Genomic DNA, 21,706 nt, shown 5'->3' with positions numbered 1-21,706 from the left:
GGCAGACGACACGCCGGTGCGTCTGCTGGAGGTGAGCTCCTGCTGCTGCTGGAGTCGCCCTCCGCCTCGCCGCATCTTTAATTCATGGCGCAAACAGGACGGCAGGGCGGGGGCCACTTATTAGGAGCGCCGCGTCGTCCCTCCGAGCTTTGGGAAGTAATTACAGGTTAAATGAACTCAATTCAATAAGAGAACAACATGTTCCAAGAATCCAGAGGAAGCCAGAAGGGAACGTTTTAACTCTTTAAGACCAGAACTGTCACCAGCAGACAGGAAATAACACACAGTCTTTGAGTTAACTATCATTTATTAAATTAACGTGATTCCAACAAATTCTAAAGCAGAGAATCCCATCTTCAGAATTCTTTTGAATTACGTTAAATGGCTAAAAACTTCAGTGGCGTTAAGTAGCACACTCAAGCACAAAGTCCAAAAGATCTCAATTTGTTGAAATGGTTTCATTCCATTCTGTGCCAGAGAGTAGAGTCACAGAAACCAAATAAACTGAATTTAGAGTCAAATGTTCTCTGGAACGGAACAGCGTTCTGTCAGAAGGCCTGTAATCTCAGATTCTCTGTGGGATTAAGGTTTATAGACCAGGAAGGAACTCCTGGACCCCCCGTGTGGTTCCTCATGAGCCACCCCTCATCCATATGTTGGGGGTCACGGTACTCCTGGACTTCCTTCCATTCATGACTCATTCCAGAGGATTACACACAGGATTTGGTGATACAGCCCCCTCCCCCGACATCCCAGTAAGGGGTTCTAGGGCTCCAAACACAGAAAAATCTTTGAAAGCTTTGTGGTCTTGATTAAGACTTCCTCATTCAGATGGTAGAGATCAGACGGGCCTGAACCGGTTCTGTTGAACACCTGTAGTGTTAGAGATGATTTTCTGGGTGACTGTGATTCCACATGACTTTGATCATTGATAAGATCCTTCCATTCGTGAAAACCTATGAAGTCGGATCTAATGGAGCTTATTCAGTCGTTTAGTCCACTTGTCTTCATTTGCACCGCCTCTTATGAAAGTCCAAAGAGCCTCTTCCAGTCTTGTTCCTGAAATTACTGAACACCAGTTTGGATTTAGACATGTTGAGTTCTTTTGTAGACGGTGTCCTTAATGTAGACGTAAAGGTGAGATAAGGATGTGTCATAGATAAGACATGAAAAAAAACTTTTCCATGTATTTAAAAAAGAAATACAGTCAAAGCCTGCATCATGTAGCGATGAGGCTACATTTTTGGACGAACATTGAGCACTTAATTTAACGCACGTCAAAAGAGGCAGCGGACTCAAATTTGGTGCATTAGTCGCATTTGGTGACAAATGCCACGTTATGTTGGGCATGTTGTATTTGTTCATAAATTGACTTTTCTCTTTAAAGTACAATTGATACTCTGGAAATATGTTTTTTTCTTCTTCATTACGTATTTTTTGGCTCTTGCGATTTATAGTCCGGAAAATACGGTAAACCTATCGGTATGTGATAAGAATTCACTGATTTATCATCTTCACGATTCAGTTTCATTCATTGACATGACTTTCCACATTGCCTCTCATACTGTTTTCTTGAGAATTTCTATGTCATAAACACTTATTAGTAGGGCTGCCATGATTAGTCGACTAATCGACGACTAATCGACTATTAAAATAGTCGATGACTAATTTAATAGTCGATTAGTCGTTACTTTATATTATATGGAGTCAGGTTGTCGTAAAGCTGAAAGTTATAATGGTATTATGCTAGCTTTCTGGACTATTTTGGCATTTATTAAGTTTTTTTGGGGCTAATATGGAGTTTAGCTAATATTTCAGCTACATGCTAGCTATTTTTGCTAATTTGGGCTTTTTCCACATTTTAGGCAATCTTGGAGCCAAGCAAATATTTCAGTTACATGCTAGCTAATTGTGGCTAATTTGGGCTTTTTTTAGGCTATTTTGGAGTTTAGCTAATATTTCAGCAGCATGCTAGCTGTTTTGGCTAATTTAGCATATTTTAAGGTTTTGAGGCTAATTTGTCATTTAACTAATATTTTAGCTGGGTTTCAGCTTTAGCATTTTTTGCTATCAATTTCAGCATCTTCAGCTATCAGCATTAGCATTAAATTCCGCTTACAGCATTCTAGTTTAAAGCTAATGATGGTTAAGATTTGTGTTTTACCTCCAGTTTGCGTATGATCCGATTAGTCGACTAATCTGAAAAAATAATCAGTTATTAGTCGACTATTAAATAATCGTTTGTGGGAGCACTACTTATTAGCCTCGTAGCGTCCCCAGTAACCACCTTGCAATACGCCTCCACCGTACAATAATTGCACTAAGAAGTTCAGAAATTGACTACTTTTACAAGCAATTACGAAGTTTAGCCTCTTCATCTTTCTCTTTTTGTTGTGTCCAGCCCCTGCAACTGCAGGCCAATGACTGAAGAGATCTTTAGTCACATGGTTTTGTTTACAAGTTCTGGAAATCTCCGGTAGATCCCAGTCTGAACAGAGACCAAACACAAGGATCCGGTCCAAATTAGGTGGACTCAAATTGTTTTTCCAATTTAAAACACCCTCAGACTGACCGTAGAACAACAACCACTAGATGTTCTCTCTGTATCTCAGGTTACTTAGAGCCATTGTGAGACGATCCAACACAGAGCTGAAGCCCGGCTCTAACTGGGTCATCCACCAGCGTGATGATCCGAGGCAAACTTAACTGACAGCAGCTGAGTTCTAGCATGGCCTAGTTCAGATTAGCCTCACTGAGATACAGCAGGACCTTCAGAGAGGCTCAGCAGAACCAGAACACCTCCAGAACAATCGCAGGGACATGTCTGAATGTTTGTTTAGTGTCAGCTTTTTTATTTCTGTTGATGTGAGGTTGTCTCTTCCTGCTGCAATCAGAGGATGTCCGACCGTTCTCACTCACAGACAGAGGACCGCTCTGATGAAGGACGAGGGTTTCCTTTCCTTTGAAACCAGAGAGACCGAGCCCTCCCCGAGCCAGCCAATCAGACGCAGCGTGAAAGCTTGATCAGAAATTCCTCTGCAGAGGCTGGAATCTGGGACAAACCCCAGCCGGAGCGCTCCCGCCTGTGTTTTCAGAACATGCGGACTCACTCCAGCAGATGGAGGAGCCCGGCGATGGCGAGGGCGGCGTGAGGCCAACCGGCCATCGACCGGCGCCGCCGCCAGCAAGGGCAGGAAACCAGACACCGCCGTCCAAGCGGCTGAATAAAATATGAGACAGCAAGAGAGCGAGGACTGATCGATGTCCAGGTGTGCAAACATCAAGGAGTCAAAGAGGCAGGAGGAGAGGGAGAAGAATAGTCATTTATCTGAACCTGGAGCAGAACGTTTGATTTTAATCTTTGCTTTGATAAAAATGGATACGATTTCAGAGCTTTAACAACAGTTGTTTTTAGTAAGTGGAGTTTGTGTTTTATCCATCAAGAAGTTCATTTTAATCTGTTGGTTATCAGCAGGGATGTCCTCCGATTCTGACTCATTTAAACATCCTAATCAGATACTTTTATAACACATAAAAAATGACAAATTTAATAAACACATCCAAGTTTTTCATGGTTTTTAATTACTTCACTTTATTTTATAATATAACACTTAAACAGAGCACTTCTGTGAAGAAACTTTAACAATTAAAGCATTTGACCACAACTTCTTTTAATTAATTTATTTATTTTTTAGTTAACACTTGATAAATGTAAAAATATTATACAATAAAAATGAAGGACATTTTTTTTCTTTCTGGCCTGTTTTTGTTAAAAAGTTGCATATTGTCATATTAAATGTATCTAGTAAAACATGGTAATTAATCACCATTAATCACAACTCCAAAGTGGGCTTAATCTGATTATTTATTTTATTGATTGGTAGCAATAATTAAAAATAAACATTCCAATATTGTGGTTATTCTCAGGTAATAAGTGGTCAACAAATACTGTAACTAAATAAAATATTTTAATCGCAATTAATTTATGAATCATTTTCAATTAATTTGTTAATTTTTTTCAAATCGATTAATCAGTTAATATTTAGTTAACCATTTATTACTACTAATAGGTGATAATTAGTCCTGTGAGAAAGTTTGGTGACTGAAGCTTTAGTATATTCATTATTGATCAGATAGAATTAATATCTCCAATAAAAATTCTTAAAAATAAATTACTTTAAAATTGCTGCAGCATAAATAAGATGATGAATATTCATGACTATTTAATATCAGTGGAATCATATATTAGTTTTAGCTGTTTTAAGAGAAGAAAATATATATTTTTAATAACCATTTCTCTGAACTTGTACTTTTCAACTGAGGTTGACTAACTAATTCTGTGACTATTTCGTTAACTTTACTGGACTATTTCCTGCCCAAACAGTTGCTGATTTTAGGGCTATAAAATGTCGTAATCTGTTCATGATATTTAGACTTTTAGTAAAGCATTAATTAAATTTGAAATCTACAAACCAGAATATAATGATAAAAAAAATGTGATTCCCGATTGGGATTCAACATCCGATCGATCGAGTTTGAAACTACTGGATCAATTTCCGATCATGTGATCAAATCGGGACATCCCTGTTGATTAGTGATGTAAATTCTCCTTTTGACCCAAATGAGACTTTTATTGTGAACATTTTCATTACGTATTGAGGTCATTCTCAAAATAATTAAACTGACAACAAATAAAAACAAATATTTCAGCTAAAACTACATTTAAAGTCTTCATTATTTGTAATTTATTTTTAAGTGGTGAGTTGATGAATGATGCAGCTGCTAATAAATAAAGTGTTAAATAATGATTTAATAATTAGTTAACCCTTAAACACAAAATCTTAAACATATTGTAACTTTTCAACTATTAACGATCAACGTAATTCAAGCAGATTGTGAAGGAGAAAAGCGCCGTGATCATGTTAATGGTTGAACAGTTATAGTAAATCAAATTACATAAACACTGGAGCTCAGGTGTTAAAGGGTTAAAATATTCCCTTTTTATTCACGTTTTTTACAACAATAGATCCACAAATCCCGGCTTTCCATCCTGTCGACCAGGAATATTCAGATTTATTCTGAGAGAACTGGCAAAACCAACAAACGAGGAGAAGAAAACGGCTTTCTCTCCAGTGTTGTCGTGGCAACCGTGCACGTGCGAGGAGACGGCGGGCCCGTCGCCAGCACAGACACACAAGGCGGGCCGCGCTCTGGTTGGCTCGCTCAATAATTGATGGACCCTGAAGGCATCACGCGTGACGGAGCATCGGAGGGGAGGGAGACCTGAGCGCCTGCGTGGCTTCACGCTTCGGGTTGCACGGGATGGCGACACATCGGCGACCTCTGACCTCATCTGCTGGCTTCAGCCACCAGATACAGACGGGAGGAGACGGAGCAGCTGATTGGTTCAAAGAAAGGGGAAAAAAACGGCATATTGAAGCAGTTTCTTTACATTTGGATGTAGATATACTTTAATGTATGTTGGTTTCTATGGAGACGGTAATGTGATGAACGTTCTATCGGTTCACTGGAATAAATAAAGCCCGCAAACCATTGATTATTGTTGTGTGTGTGTTTGTGTGTGTTTGTGTGTTCCAGTAACAAGTGTGGGGATGCTTGGAGACTTTTTATGCACTGGAACACAAACACTGATCCACAACCCACCTGGATTATTGATTTCTCTTCATGCAATGTAGATTCCGTCCACTTGGCCTGGAAAGCTTTAGAGATTGTTAATTAAAACAGAACGTTACGCAGAAAATACACACTTGAATTTGTATAACTGATATGGCAACTCTTGAGCTTTAATTTTACACAATTAATGTGATTCCAGAGAATTCTGAAGCGCAGAAAAGCTGCTTTTTCACTTATAAGTGCGATAGCAATGGAGTTTTTACACAGTCAACTCTCCGTTCTGCTCTCCGGTGGGCGGGGCCTCGTGCTGGGGCCCCCGTGTGGCAGGTGGGCCAATCTCTGGTTGGGTTGTGGCTCGCGCTCTCCATGCTCCTGTGTCCCCCTGCTCTCTGGCACTGGGGCCCCCTGTGGCGGTCCTTCCAGCGCTGGTTTGGGTGGGAAAGTCGGGTCGGCTAAGACCTTTATCTGTTTCTCTGCTGACAAGTTAAAAACTAAAAAATTAATTTTATAAGGTAGAAAAAATAGATTTTACAACTTACTGCGAATTATTTTTTCTAATAATTTATTTTGTAAGATGTAGGCCTTATTTCCAAACAGGAAATCTTTTCAGTTTATTTCAAAATGTGAATTTCATCTTTGTTGGTTTGTTGTGGATCTGTACGTCTTAAAGCGATAGACACACCGCACATGTGAGGCACGTTCAAGAACCCTCTAAACACTGGTTCTTAAACGGTTATTTAACCCATAATGTTCACATTTGACAAGCAGGGAGGGGCTTCTAATTCGTTTTTTTCTAATGTTTCGTAGCGTGTCTTCACCACCTACGTTGGAGGAGGCTCGGTGTGAAACGTCAAAGCGGTGCATATCTTGCTCCAGACTTCTTTCTTTCACAGATCTATTTTAGAAATATGAAAGTTTTTAACCGCAATTATTATTTTGTCCTTAATTATCAATTTTGAAACAATATGTCCCTAGCAAACTTGATTCCCTGCCTGGTTAAAGTTGACCTGGTTTACTTACAACGCGTGTTCAATAGTGATGCAATTTGTGCGTAGAGCCCAGAAATGGTCGTAAAAACTGGCGTAGCTCGGTGTCAATAATACAAGAGCTTTGAATATGAAAGCCCGAAATGTGTATTTACAGGCATTCAGGTAGACTTGAGCGTGGTAACGAGTCATGGAGACTGTGTCCAAAAGAGCAACATATCAGTCTTCAGGTTTAAAGTTCATTTCTCGGCGTTGCAGTCGTGACTTTGGCGTCCGGCTCTGGGAACGACCTGCTTGATGTTTTCCGAGCTTCATGACATGAATCCAAATCTGTGGAGAATCCAACTCTCCGGGACTCAGCTGGAGGTCTGGGAAAGTCGTTATCCTGGAGGATAAAGACTGTGGCTTCACTATGCCTCATTTGTCTTCCAAAGTGATGTTTTTCAGATTCAGGAAACATCAAATGTTTTTGTAGAGTTATCTGGAGGGAAGATGCTCATTCTAGACCTCATTTTTCCTGGGATCCATTCATCTTCTCCTGCTAGAGGAGATCTTAGTATCCCTGTAGGAGAATGTAGTAACAATATTTCAAATGAGTTCAAATTCAGTCGATCAAATCATCTTTAATGTTTCGTGACAGATGTTAGATTTTAAACCCGAGTCTGTCTGTTATTGACTGGATTTATCCAGAGGATTATGAATCTCGGCCTCTCTCTCCGGTGGAGCAGCTATTGATCTAGCATTGATTCTGAATTAACCAGAATCCCAAAGGATCACCTCAACACACGATGATGGATGAAAAAGCAAATCGGTTTCTATTCAAAAGCCTTTAGGTTACGCGTCTTCCTTAACTCGATTTGACACTTTATTTTAACAAAAGAACATTTCAAGGAACTGAAACAAAAGAGGAACCCAAAAAAAGAAAAGTTTCTCTGTTCACACCAACAACTGCTGCAGAGGATTTACTTCATGGTTTTGATGTTTTGATGATGAGTTCTTTATAGAAAACTAACAATATCTTGTTGACAGCAGAGGAAACCTCCATTCATCACATCAGTCACCACATTTTCACCAACATTTAATTATCAAGACAACATTTACAGCCTCCTAATGTTTAAACAGTCAATGATAACACGGCCAATGATTTCCTGCTAAATCACATCTGAACATAATTAAAGTGTAAATGAATAAACACTAAGAATGAACCAAACTAGTGGATTAACAAAACCTCAAACAACTAAAAACTTAAAGAAAATGCAAAAAAAATGGAACAAAACGACAGAAATTGGAAACTCCCATAATGCAGTTTGCTCAGTAAGAGCAAAAATAGAATTTAAATTATTATTTTAATCAGGTTTTTATTGTAAAAATGTTGATAGAAACATAGTTTTTAAAGCCATTTTTCTTTTATATGTTCTATTAACCAGGTCAATCTAAAGACGATGATAGGTCTGTCGACCAATCAGATATCAGCAGAGATGAGATGGGGGATTTGTAATATATAGTTTGATTTTTATATTTTTTTGATATTTCAACTATAAAATATCAACATAAATATTTTTTAGGCTCATAACCATTACTATATATTTGTAACACTAGAGGGAGGGGTCACTCAGTCCAGATCTCATCTACAGTCAATGGTTAAAATCATTTTGACAATCACACATATTTAGATCCTGAGGAGTCAATAACATCTTTAAATCCTTGTTTAATAGAGGTGTGTATTGGCAGGAGTCTGGTGAAACGTATCACGATACACGTGTGACGATATGATATTTAACTGGAGATATCCCAAGACAGTATCACAAACAATATTTCACTTTTTTATTAAGATTATGACCTACAAAAATTGAAACATTAATAAACCTTTCTCTGTTAATAAACCTGAAATGGTAAAATAAATTTTATTTAATGATCACAGCATCAAGCACAACATTATTTTTTCAGTGTAAGAAAGAACAAAGAATAGATACTTCTTAATCATTACGGTTGGTTGAGAAGTGCTAAAAATAGCCAAACTAGTACTTCTGAAACTGAATGGTGTTTTAAAAGTTAAAATAAAATTAGGATTAAAAAAAAAAAGACAATTATTGCCAGAAACATTTAAGTGTGATGAAGCAGTATAACTAACACATTTTCATTACCAAGTCGTCTCATTCTGACGCTCTAAGGTCCCTCTACCTCACTTGTTGACATTTTTTTTTCTGATGTGCTGGCAATTCCTATTAAATGGGTCTGGACGTATTGTCGGAACCGGTACCGGACGGGGACCGAATCTTGGGATGCGGCCGGTACCAGTCCCCTAAAACAGTACCCAAACCCTAGCCCGGTACTAGTACCATCTGTGTCCAGTACCAGTCCGTGTCCGCTACCAGTCCATGTCTGGTATAGGGTTAAGGTTAAGGTACTGGTCCACATCCAGGTACCGGACCGGTACTGGGATGCGGCCCAGAGGTTGGGGAGCCATCTCATACACATGGTAGTAAACACGGATTTCAGCACAACGACGGTCTTTTTCTTTCTTTGTACTCTGATCTGTCAGGCCGCTGAGATATAGCCTGTGAAGTTCAGCTGAATCTCAGGCCTGCTTTGTCTTCAACATTTCTGGTTTGGTACCAAACCCAGGTTAAATTAGATGGATCTTACCAGACCTTGTTGTTGTTTTGGTTCAATTAGGCTCATTGTACTTTTTTCATTTCCAATATTTTATATCGATACAAGTATTGTCAACTGTAGTATCGGAATATTTCACTGAATCGTTTTTCTCGTTTACCATACACTAATATGACACTATAAATGTATATATATTTGTAATTCAATACTTGTTTTACGTCCGTTAGCTGTGAAGAATCCTGATATTCTGTTGCCTTGTTTGGGTTAAGAAAGCCCCCAGGACTCCTTTGAAAAAGATTTTTCATTTCAACAGGACTCCTCTGGTTAAAAGAAGGTAAATAATGAAAGTGTGTTTACAGGTTGTGCATATTTAATGAGGTCTGTCCCTTTGTGTTTTTCCAACTCTTTGCCCTCAAAATGCAGATTTTTTTTCCACAGGAAAACTGTATTTAGAATCTTTCCAGTTACACTGTGTTTGGTGAACCAGTTTGACGGTTCGTGATGAAATGTGGGATTTTTGAATACCAAATGAGGGATTACATTTTTGGGAAGTGGTTGAAAAGTTGCCCTGAATGAATGAAGTTGGCGTGTGAAGAGGAGCCGGTGGACTGCAGTGACTTCCTCCTTTGCTGCGGTGTGAATAATGCATGAACTGGTGTGGTGTTTGTTGTCTGCGAGCTGCTGCACTGCAGCCCGTCAGCGGCGTCCTGCTGGAGTCCAGCCGTCGTGTCCTGAGAATGAGAGCCAACTGCAGACATTATCACGCGGCGCATGAAGTCGCGGCTTCTCCCTGACGGTTGCATCATCTCTGTCTGTCTATCTTCCACATTCTTCTTCTATGTTCCTACTTTTCTCCCTTTCTTATCGTGTTCTCCTCTTTGGTGCTCGTCCCTTTCTTCCTCCTGGGTTTGTTTTCGCTCCGCTGCTTCAGTCCTTTTCCCTCCCGTCCAGATTACTGACGTTTTGTCAGATATCCTCAGTGAAGATTTGGATCTCGGCTCAGAGAGGTTTTAGGGCCACAGATTGGTTTCAGATTAAAGGAGCAGAGGAACAAAGAGAAGCAGCGTCCTGTATCTCACCTGGAGAGCGTCTCTGTATCTTCAATTGATTTGAGTTTCTCTGTTAAAGAGTTTGTGATTTCAGGGACCATTGGCTGCTTGGTGAGTTTTATTGCATCCTGTCAGGTTTCACAGTGATTCTAAGTTTAGGAGAAGCTTCAGCAAACAAACATAATCTGATAAAATGTTTCATCCTGAGATTTAAAAAGAAAATTTTGTTTTTTATATTTCACAATGAAGATTGGTGAAAGAATCCCCAGTCTTTTTAAATAGAGTCAACGGGACTTTCTTGATGTGAAGCCAACCTGAGGTTCTCTTATTGACCTTATATTTGACTCCTCCCACCCTGGCGTTCCAAACAGGAAGTGGCTCCAAGAAGCCAAAATCCCAAAGACTTCTATAGATAAAAAAACAGCTGTTACTCTGTCATTCTATTGGTCAGAATAACCATTCTTGATCTGATACTTCTATATTTTTTTACACATTCTTGATGATTCCAATTTTATTCATCATATTTTTTTTAATTACAAACTGACCAATCAGGCGTCTTAATAAAAGTAGGTGGAGCCTGTTGGTCCCCACGGCCAATGTTCAAAACTTTGGATTGACAGATTTCGTGTTGCCATCCTTCAAATAGTTCCCTCCTGATTAGTTGAGAGTGGTCGCCATAGAAACGTTGACTCAGACGGACTAGGACCAATCATTGTTTGTGGTGTTGTCTGACCCCAACATGGCAGCATCCGTATCACCAAAAAAAAAAAAAAGACTTTTGAATCGACTTCATTTCATTGGAGCCATAAGTAGACAAATTTCTATTAGAGATGTCACCCAGTTCATATCAACAGTCACTGGTTGGGCTGGTAGCAGTCTCTGTGATCTGAACGTGGGGTTTGGTACAGAGTTCGTAGACGGATTGATGGTCTGAAGTGAAATGGCTAATTTCACACAAACTACATAAAAATAAGAGAAACAATCAGATAAAAAACAAAGAAACACCATTGATTTCATTGTAAAAAGTAAAGTACAGCATTTCGACTCATTACCGAACAACCTGTTGGTCTATTAAACCTTCTACCTGTGCCCCTCCCAGACTGAAGGTTCAGGAAACAAATGATTAGGGGATGAACTCCAAGTAAAGTTTGAGTACTATCATAATAATGAATCCAACTGATGATGATATTTTAAACTTAAGAGTTTTGTGTTTTCCATCGTCTCCAGAAAGCTTGGAACTACCCAAGTTTTCATGACCACCCTGTACTTACAAGACCTCATTGTCACAGATAATGAATGAAGCCATGTTACTCAGGTTATTCTGGCTCATTCTGGTCCAATCCATCCATTTTCTAAATATTCCCATTTGAAGTCATGGGGTTGCTGGACCCTATCCATCTACCTGTCCTGCAACAAAGAGACAAACAGTCTTATGGTCACATTCAATGGTTAATGAAGAGAACCATTTAACCTATGAAACGTGTGACTGGAGAAGATCTACAGATAGATGAGAAAAACTCCAGTCTGATGCCTCGTTTCCAACGGACCGTTTCCTGGACGGTTTAGAACGGTCTGGGCGATTCAAGTGTTTCCATTGAGTGTTGGAACATTAAGGTGTATGCGGGGTGTAGACCGATGAAGTAGCTGTGCGTCATAGTGGTGTGACTACAGTGATTCTCCATATATGTGGATTGGCCGTGTCCCTAACCCCATACGATTAAGGGGGAATACTGAATGCAAAGAATGTAATATTCTTTGCAAGAAGAGGACAACATTTTCAGCTTGGATCTTGAGTCAGGAAATGAGCTTGTTGTTGTAAAACCGTTCCACCAATCAATGGATTTCATGGCGTGACGACAGTAGCTCGGCTCAAACTAGTTCGTTCCATTTTTCTATGGACCTACGACCAACAGGGGACCAAAAATGCTATGAATTGGTCCGGGTTAATGGGTCCATTTTATAATGAAAACACTCAAAATACCGTTGCGGTCCGGTCTGGACCGCTCAGTGAAAACGAGGCATAAAGGTCCCAGGGAGTGCTGACCACTACACCACCGTGTGCCTGTATCTTTGTCCTGTGAAGTACATTGATGTTCTTGGTTTAGTCCAGAATCATCCCTCATCATAGAAAACCCTTTCTTCTCATCAGAGAAAATGAATGGACTCCATAAATCATCAGCGCTGCTATTGATCCACGTTTTCACACTTGAGTACAAATGTTCATGACACTAGATCACCTTCCTGTTAATCAGGAGGAGTTCCTTCAGGTTCAGACAGCATTTACCAGTTAGAAAAGGTCAACTCTCTCATGTTTCAGTTGTTTTTCTTCCTTCCTCTGAAGATAAACTCCTCAGATGGATTATTTTTTAGCATCATGTCATGAAAAACATGTCCATAAAATAACACGTTGCCTTCATTGGTGTGATTTACTGCGCATCCATCAACCGAGGCGCCCTCTCACTCAGCCGGGTAATTGAATGGCTGCTGGCTTTCACATTTTCTCTCTGAGGAGCGACCGGCGACGAGACAAATCATAATTCCTCAGTTAATTAAACCTGCAAGGAGAAGGAGCTGTTTGGGTGTCTAGTCATGCATCCAGCAGCCAGAGCTTGCATCATTTAACCTGAACTTTTACCGACGGTGTGCATCCTTCTGCTTTTGAGGGAAATGGAGCGAGCATCAAACCCCAGCTGTGTGACGAATGTGCGGCATTGTGTGTAATAAAATAATGACGAGCTGTGAGCGAAATGTAATTCAGGTGATAATAAGTTCTAATGAGTCTCATTAGAGCTGCAGCAGACAGTTTCTAAATAAAAAGACAACCAGATTATGAACATTTGTGGTTGCAATTCTCAGTTTACTGGTTGATCTTTGTTCTCAAACTCACCTATGAGTTCTGGGTCGTGACCCAAAGAACCCGGTATGGAATACAAGTGGCTGTTTAAGCGTGTTCAAGCGACCACTCCCAATGAAAAGTCTTTCCCTGATAGTACGGTCCAGTAGGAGTGGTACGGTAAGTACCAGTTAATTCTGGCGACTGTTTCCATGTAGTTAAGCCTCACTGCCCACTGAGCGGTTTGTCTTCACATCCCATGTGTGGTGTAGACTACCAGCGTGTCATTGTAGTGCAATGACTCGTCTTTTTCTTGCTTTACTTTTCGTACATCGTGTAGAAGAGGAATTTAATGTTGTGTGAAAAAAGATGAATATCACTATAAAGAGGAAAACGGAAACGCTAGCTTAACGCGATACTGGTGCTTTCTAATGTCGTCACTTTCTGCCAATCAACGAGTGGCCACAGCAACTCTGACCCAACCGTCCCATTCTATTTTTGTATGGACCTACAACAGATGGTGACCCTAAAGAGGTTCAGGTCAGAACTGTTTAATGGGTCCATTTAACAATGAAAACACTCAAAATACCGGACCGTACTGGACCAGACCACTCAGAGAAAACTAGGTTGAAGAGAGCTTCTCATAAAGGTGCTACTCCACCTGTTCTGGTCATTTCTCACTGGGTGTGGACCCCTGAAAGACTTAGGACATGGTTATGAATCCATTGGAGAAGATGGAAGAAGTGGCCAGGGAGAAAAAAGTTGGGGTGTCTTTGCTTGGACTGCTGCCCCCAAGACCTTTCCCTGGTTAGGCAGAAGAAAACGGATGGATGGATGGATGAATGAACGGATGGATGGATGGATGGATGAACGGACGGATAGATGGATGGATGTTCTTGCATCCAAAGGAACTTGAGGTTTTTTTTCCCAGATTGGTAGCCATGTGTCCTGTTTTCGACTAAACACACAATGATTATCAATATGTGTAATTGAACCCTTCATCAATAATCTGGAGGACGGTCAGTCAAGTCACTGCTCCACAGAAATATCATTCCAATTAGTTCTTAGCCAATCTAGCTTCATTACATTGACTCACAAACTCAACAGAATAGAAATCATCTCATTAGCAAAAGCAGACGATTTATTTAATGTCATCATCTGAAATATCAAAACTTTGCACAAACTTAAACTGGATGTAACATTACCCTTACCAAAAATAAGTTAACTTCAAGTATGTTTTAAAGTATACTAAAGTCAAAAAAGTAGATTCCAAGTATACTTAAAATAAACTTGAGTATGCTTATTTTTGGGAAGGATACATTTGTGCTTCTCATTCTGACATAGTTTTGTAAACACAAATGTGTTAAAAACATAATGGATGTGATCATATTGGAATGATCTTACAGGACCATCAGTCAGACCATCAGACATTACTGAAAACCCATTAGCATCATGCTAACATGTTAGCATGATGCTAATGCTAATAGGGTGCGCTAAGTAGGCTAACGAGCAACAGCATCTAATTGCGCTCAGGGAAAATATTATTTTTTTAAAAACCCTTTAACACTCTAATGTCACCAACAACATTAAATAAAACACAAAACTACAATTACTCTTTATAAGTTTATGTAATTTCTGTCATTTCAACCGATTTAGCTGTGGAGAAAAACATCTTTGCGCCGATATGCAACACTTTGCATATTTACTATGAATAGTAAAATTGCAAAGCTGTTTTTGTCTGCTTCAGAATCTGGTGGAAAAACAAAACAATTGTAAACGGTTGAAGATTTTACGAGCTAAAGATCTCGGTTTGACATTAGAATTACCTAACTGACAACCTGTTCTGTTGATTTCAGACTAAAAACTGACAGAAAATCTGATATTTTGCTAAAAACTGTTTTATCACACTAGCAGCTTGAGCCGGCCATCAACTCTTTACAGTCCAACATGGCGTCTGAAAGTTTTGGCAGTCGTTCAGACTGATAGATGAACCGACTCCAGCTGCCAAGCTCTGCCTGATGGCCCAATTCAACAAGATGAATGTGTGCTCCAGAGGCGGGAGGGGGGTACCTCCTACGTCTGCTGTCAGGCCGCCCCGACCTTTAACACTTGCCTCACTGGCTGGCGGCCATTTGCGATGGCGGTCCTGTAATTAAGCTTTTTTCTCCGCCGGGCACAATGAGAGTGAATCAGCAGAAAGAGAAAGTGTAAGAGAGAAAGTGTAAGAGAGAATCACAGATTGTAGCGGTTAGAGGAGAACATTCATCTTTAGTCAACCAGGGTCATCCTTTAACTGAACGACTGCCCAATAATTAGGGAGATGTTTGGTGTAATTAGATGCTAGTTTGAGAAAACAGTTGGTATAGAAACCGGAAAGACGATGACCCTTTGAAAATATCATGAAATTGTTCCTTTAGTGAAATAAAAAGACTTTGGTACAGGCATGAACATGATATTTATTACAGTAGATTGTTATCAAATTACTGTTTTAGTGAAAGACTTTAATAGAAACTTAACAACAACAAAAAATGGGGAGAAAATAGGAAATTTCCATTTTCTAAGACATGAAGAATTGAAGAAGTTGGATCAAAAAACAACATTTCAATGCAAAAAGAATCAGCATACATCCAGTAATAAGTATAGTTACTCTCTAAATTAGGTATTTGTAAGAAATCCATGTAGAGCTAGAGATGTTTTGAGGCAATCCTGAAGCCACAAAGACACCTAAAAACATTTCACTATTCCTTCTATGCTCAAATCCCACATTTGCTGCTAATTTGGTACATTTACACTGAATCAGTCCACACCGGCCCACTCACTGAAACATTATGGCTGGAACATCTTTGTATTTCATTGTTGTTACCATGGAAATTGAGGTTTTAAACGACTGCAAATGTGAAACAATTACCTGATTTTCAGTCATTTTGCTGTTTTGAAGTAGCCCATGTATTGGCATAGACTAAATTCCTGGAAGAGATTTTATATTCTTGACTAACCTAGAAGAAAATAAACCCACGTCATATCTTGTATTAGTCATCGGCAGCTTTATTGTTCCAGACGTTTCAGTGATTGGCCTCTTTTTGTTTGTATTTATGAAAGTCAGTTGGTATTAAGCTTTAAAAAAACACAAAAATATGAGGTTTCAGTGTCTAAAGTCTGTTATTTGATGATGAATCTTTGAACAACTGTGCTGTGAAAAGTTGACTTAGCCTTGCGCTTTCTCATGGGGTCCAGATTACCCAAGCCTTAGGCCCAATCCGAATTCTTCCCTTCTCCCTTCCCCTTGACTTATCTCTCCAAATGGACGGTGATGAAAAAATAGTGTCTAAAATTTCTGATGTGACTTTCGTTTGATGACGTCATCAATATCACCAGTCCGTTAGCATTAGCGCAGAGCTTCCCGCCCTTGAATATACATACGACTTCAACTACCACTTCAAATTAAGGGGAAGGGAGAAGGGAAGAATTCGGATTGGTCCTTTCTTTGACATGTTATCCATCCCATGACAAATGTGTTTGAACGTGGACAGGATTTCATGACTGCCACAGACACCAGTGAAAATCAGAAATCATTGAGAAAAAAATGTTCAGTACGCTGTCTTGTGGGGTCCAGATGACCCCATTCTCAACATCAACATACCTACGATAGCTCAAGGATAATGATAATAACTTAAATAAAAGACATGTAATGGACAGGACCGTAATCTTAAAAGGTTTCTCACATGGATTCCTGACAATATCATCCATCTCTTTGACTGTAAGCTTAAATATGAAGGGATGTTGGTCACTAAGCCCTAGTCACATACTGTACAGGGGTTGGTGTGAATCTTTGGGTTGTTTGGTGCAAGTGCGTCTTGAAGTTCCCTTAAGACTTGTTCGGCCACCTCAATGGAAATCATGAAAATGAAACGTACCATAGTCGCGCGTATGGTAATTGTATCTTGAAGTATTCGTAAGACTAATGGAAGATTTCTGAACTAATCATGTATCTATGGAACTCTCTAGTCATTTGTAATGAGATGTAGTAGACCTGTAGGATTCCCACGCAAACTATTCTCTGATTACTAGTTACCTCTATTCTAACATTAGGTAATGTTGGAGGGTTGAAGAGACTACAAATCTAAGCTTCTCACCTACGTCACCCTTACTGACCCTTAAGTGTCGCATAAGTGTTCACTATGACCTATTGCAGCATGCCCATAGAAAAAATGTGTATGAAAAGTTTCCCTCTATTGGTTCACTGAGTGGTCTATGACCTTGGTATTTGGTCTGTACAGGTTTGACCATTTTTCACCTCCTAAAGTCTTTCTAAGGTGAATTTGAAAATGACCACAAATCCGATCAACAACGATGAAATAAAAATGGTATGGTTTTTAAAGACCACAGAGGACTTGCTGTCTGCTGGTGGAAGACTTGACCCCGCTCTCCTGCAGCTTCACATGAGCCTGCAGGCGTCTGTGACGTTACCGTTAGTCAGGAACTGAAGCTCTGGATGTGACGTTGGTGAGACCAGAGATGGCAGCTGGTTAGTTTAGCAGTGGTTCTGTTTTTATTCTCTTCTGCTCCAGTTTTCAGTCGTTTTAGTAACCAAAAGCATATGAGTCAAACTTTAGTCATGTTTGATCCGGAGCTGGATGTTAGCATGCTGCTGTGGCTGCAGTGTCTCTGCAGATGTTGTTGGCGTCTTAAGGTGATGAATCATGGGTTTGCTGCTGCTACAAGCTGCTTTTCTGCCTCTGTCATCAACATTACTGTGTTCTATATTAGGGGACAGCATCAGAACCTGTTGATGTAGCACCACATAGGACTCAAAACATGCTGACTCATGGTTCATACCGTATGTGGTTCATATGTTTATAAAGGAGATATTTATCAAACAGAAATTGTCAAACACAATGCTGTTGTGTTTAGTCCAGTTTACTGTACTGCACATTGAGAGGGCTAGATGTTATACAAAGTAAAGGTTTGTTGTTTTCTAGACATTTACTCTTTGGGTGACAGAAAAAAAAGTTTCCAAAGGTTTTTATTGGCTTTGTTTTGTGTGTTTTGTGGTGGATTGTTGTTTGGTCTGATTGAACAGAATACGAATATAGCCTAACCATTTTCAATAAAGTCTAATTCAAGCTTCTTATAGTCATAAATCCGTGGTTTGATCGAGCTTCATCTGGAACAAGAAGTTTTTGTGTTGCATCAAATTTTGTTGTTTTGACTTTGCAGGAGAAAGGTGTTTAGTATTGAGTAAACTGACATCATTCACCAAGAGATTTACTCACAGGTTATCCTTAGAAGAGTGAAGGAAGTGGTCAAACCAGCAAGCTCTTTAATACGAGATCAGTCACTGGTGATACAGAATAACACCCTTTGGACTACAGTAATGGGTAATTTACGTCAACCGCGTCAGAATCTATTGGAATTACGTTAATGCTATCAGATTGCTTGCATAAGCTCTTGACAAACATAACGTTTTTCATATTGGTGCAAACCTACTTTTATATTAATTCTGTATCTGGTTGAAGATGTTTGGTAATTCAAAGAATGTCAACACTAGAGCTAAACTCTTGTGTTAAAGGGTTAGTACCACGGTAACACAAAAATTACACAAGCTATTCAAACCACGTAACTATATGGTTATTTTTGAAATTACCATTATTGCAACCTTACATTGGCAAAGTATCACAACTACAAAAAGCTGCTTTTCTCTGCCTTAAAACATTTTGGAAATATGCTAGTTGCACAAACGGTTGAAGAATTTCTGTAATTCAAAGAACGTCAGTTAGAGCTAAATCTCTGGTGTCCAAGGGTTATTCCCATAACCCTATGACCCTATATACACGTTTTCCATGATTGTGTGAGAAAACTTTGTGATTTGTTGGTTTGTGTTGATTGCATAAACACTTAAAGTGTTGCGTATAAGCGCCAAGCAGCTTTTCTCACTTCAGACTCTGTTGGAACTGCATTAGTTCCGTAAACGGTTGAAGAGTTACAATAATTCAAAGTACGTCATCTCTTGAGTTAAACTGAGAAACCACCAGTTCACTTCGATGATCCTAAGATGAACGAGCCACTGGGGAAGTTTGAAAAGTTGTTTTATGAGGTGTAGTGATGAAGTGCTACACTTCATTGGCCTGGTAAAGGAATTCCAGGGGACTGTCTGGTCCAAATGAAGAGCTGTTGCAAATGTTGGATAGTTTGACCCACTGTGCTCTTTGGTTTGTGAAAAAGAACCAAATGAACAGGAAAATCTGGACCTATCCTCCCCCAGCTGAGCCTCAAAAATCCACCAATTCATCCCAGCTTGAAAGCACAAGAAGACACAAAATATTGTTGTAACTTGATAGTTTAGTGTTCCCCGACAGAGTCAGCATCAATGGATTAAAACCATCAATATGAGTGATTGTTCCTGAACATGTTTCAAACGCTGAGCCCACAAAGACTTTTTCCTTTCTGCTCTTAGTGGATCTAAAAATACGCCTCAGTTGATGAATCAAAACCACAGACAGTTGAAATTTAGGCATCAAATTCAGCAGGAAAAGATGGTCCACATGGAAATTATGGGGGGGGGGGCATTATGTAAGGGTCTCAGATTACACCCCCCCCATCTGAGGATGGCAGGTGTGTGTGTTCTTACACTCTTGTTTGTTGTGTTCTTGGAAACGTGAGCGGGTGCACTCAGACCATTGTTTCCATGGTAACTGCATCATCCTCACCAACTGTCTGCTGCTCACACATTTCCTTCCTGCTGTGCTTTTACATTGTTTTGATTTTTTTTTCTTCCTTTTTGATCTTTGTGTGGAGAACATCCGCGTCGCTGTGTCATTTCCCTCCATCAGACTGCGTTAATCTGAGCCTGTCCTCTCTAACGCTGAAACATGCGTCTGGATGGATGAATGTTTGGGTGGAGATCTGCTGAGAAATGATTCTACACGTTCTTGAATGAAGACGCTGTAAAACGTCCTGGAGGTTTACAGAGAGTCTCAGATTATACACTTCTCATTCATGATTTGTTTTTAGGGACATTTTTTCAACCCTAGTATTTTATTTTGGTCAAATTTGACCCATTTTCACACTTGGAAATGGGTGAATTTTGACCCAAACACAATGTAAGGGTTGAAGATTTGTTTTCACCATATATCAATCAGATATGTAACCATACTGTGTTTGGGTCAAATTTGAACCATTTTCACCCTTAAAAGTGGGTCAATTTTGACCCCCCCAAAAAATATATGGGTTAAAGAATGTTTTTTCTACCATATATCAATCAGATATTTAAACAAATTATGTTCGGATCAAATTGACCAATTTTTAAATTTAAGATGGGTCAGTTTTGACCCAAACACAACGTAAGGGTTAAAGACATATTTTGTACCATATATTAGTCAGATATTTAATCCTTATGTTGTGTTTGGGTTAAATTTGACCCATTTTCACACTTGAAGACGGATCAATTTTAACCTGAACACAATGTAAGGGTTAAAGAAATATATTAACTATATTTCAATCAGATATTTAACCATTATATTGTGATCGGGTCAAATTTGACCCATTTTTACACTTAAAGATGATTTAATTTGGACCCAAAAACAAAGTAAGGGTTGAAGAAATATTTTTACCATACATCAATGAGATATTGGGCTTGGGACAAATTTGACCCATTCTCACACTTGATGATGGGTCAATATTGACCCTAACACATTCTAAGGGTTAAATAAATATATTTACAACACATCAATCAGATTTTTAACAATTATGTTTTGTTTGGGTTTAATTTGACCCATTGTCACACCTAAAGATGGGTCCATTTTGACCCGAGCACAATGTAAAGGTTAAAGATGTATTTTTTACCATATTTCAATCAGATATTTTACCATTATACGCTGTTTGGGCCAAATTTGACCCATTTTCACACTTGAAGAGGAGTGAATTGGATTTGAACACAATTTAAAGGTTAAATAAAGTTTTTTTTTTATCATATATCAATCAGATATTTAACCATTGTATTGTGGTTAGGTCAAATTTGACCCATTTTCACACTTGAAGAGGGGGTTAAGTTTTGAGCGGAACACAATGTAAGGATTAAATGAATTCATCAAAAAGAATAAAACAATTTAATTTATATCCAGAAAACTGTGTACCCTTCTTACTAAAGACTCAAGCTACGTTCACACACTCCTTTCATCAGCTCATGTTTAAGTGGCCACTTTCAGTGAAAAGTTTGTAAATGCATGTGAATGCACGTTTCAGGCTTTTACATAAAACACTTTCACATTCATGTGTAGCTGCACATTTTCTACAACCGTTTTTGAGCTCTGTGTGCAAAACGTGGAGCTAAAATGTTGGAGGATAAACCAAGTCAAACTTTGAACAATCAGGGATTTGGAAGTGACGTACTGATGGCGTCCCTTTTGATTCATGGAGGTGATGACTGTTAAAAAATTGATCATGATGGGCAAATGATTAAATGTCCGATGCTAAGTCTTTCAAATATAAGAATAGAGTTTTGAAAAAGAAAAGTGGTGCAAAATTCACCATTTTGCACTACTTTTCACGCCAAGACTCTTCTAATTTTAGGTGGCAGACAAGTGCTAGTAAAC

General features: G+C 39.2%; 1 protein-coding gene across 1 annotated transcript in view; it reads left to right on the top strand.

The window, feature by feature from the left end:
• Window positions 1-21,706, top strand: part of LOC112139945 (endophilin-A1) — a 38,826-nt gene that overhangs the window by 4,727 nt on the left and 12,393 nt on the right. The gene's annotated exons all lie outside the window — the stretch shown is intronic.

The sequence above is a fragment of the Oryzias melastigma genome, linkage group LG18 (genome assembly GCF_002922805.2).
Source record: "Oryzias melastigma strain HK-1 linkage group LG18, ASM292280v2, whole genome shotgun sequence".
Taxonomy (NCBI): domain Eukaryota; kingdom Metazoa; phylum Chordata; class Actinopteri; order Beloniformes; family Adrianichthyidae; genus Oryzias; species Oryzias melastigma.
The sequence above is the reverse complement of the archived record's forward strand: the minus strand, read 5'-3'. Positions and strand labels throughout refer to the sequence as shown.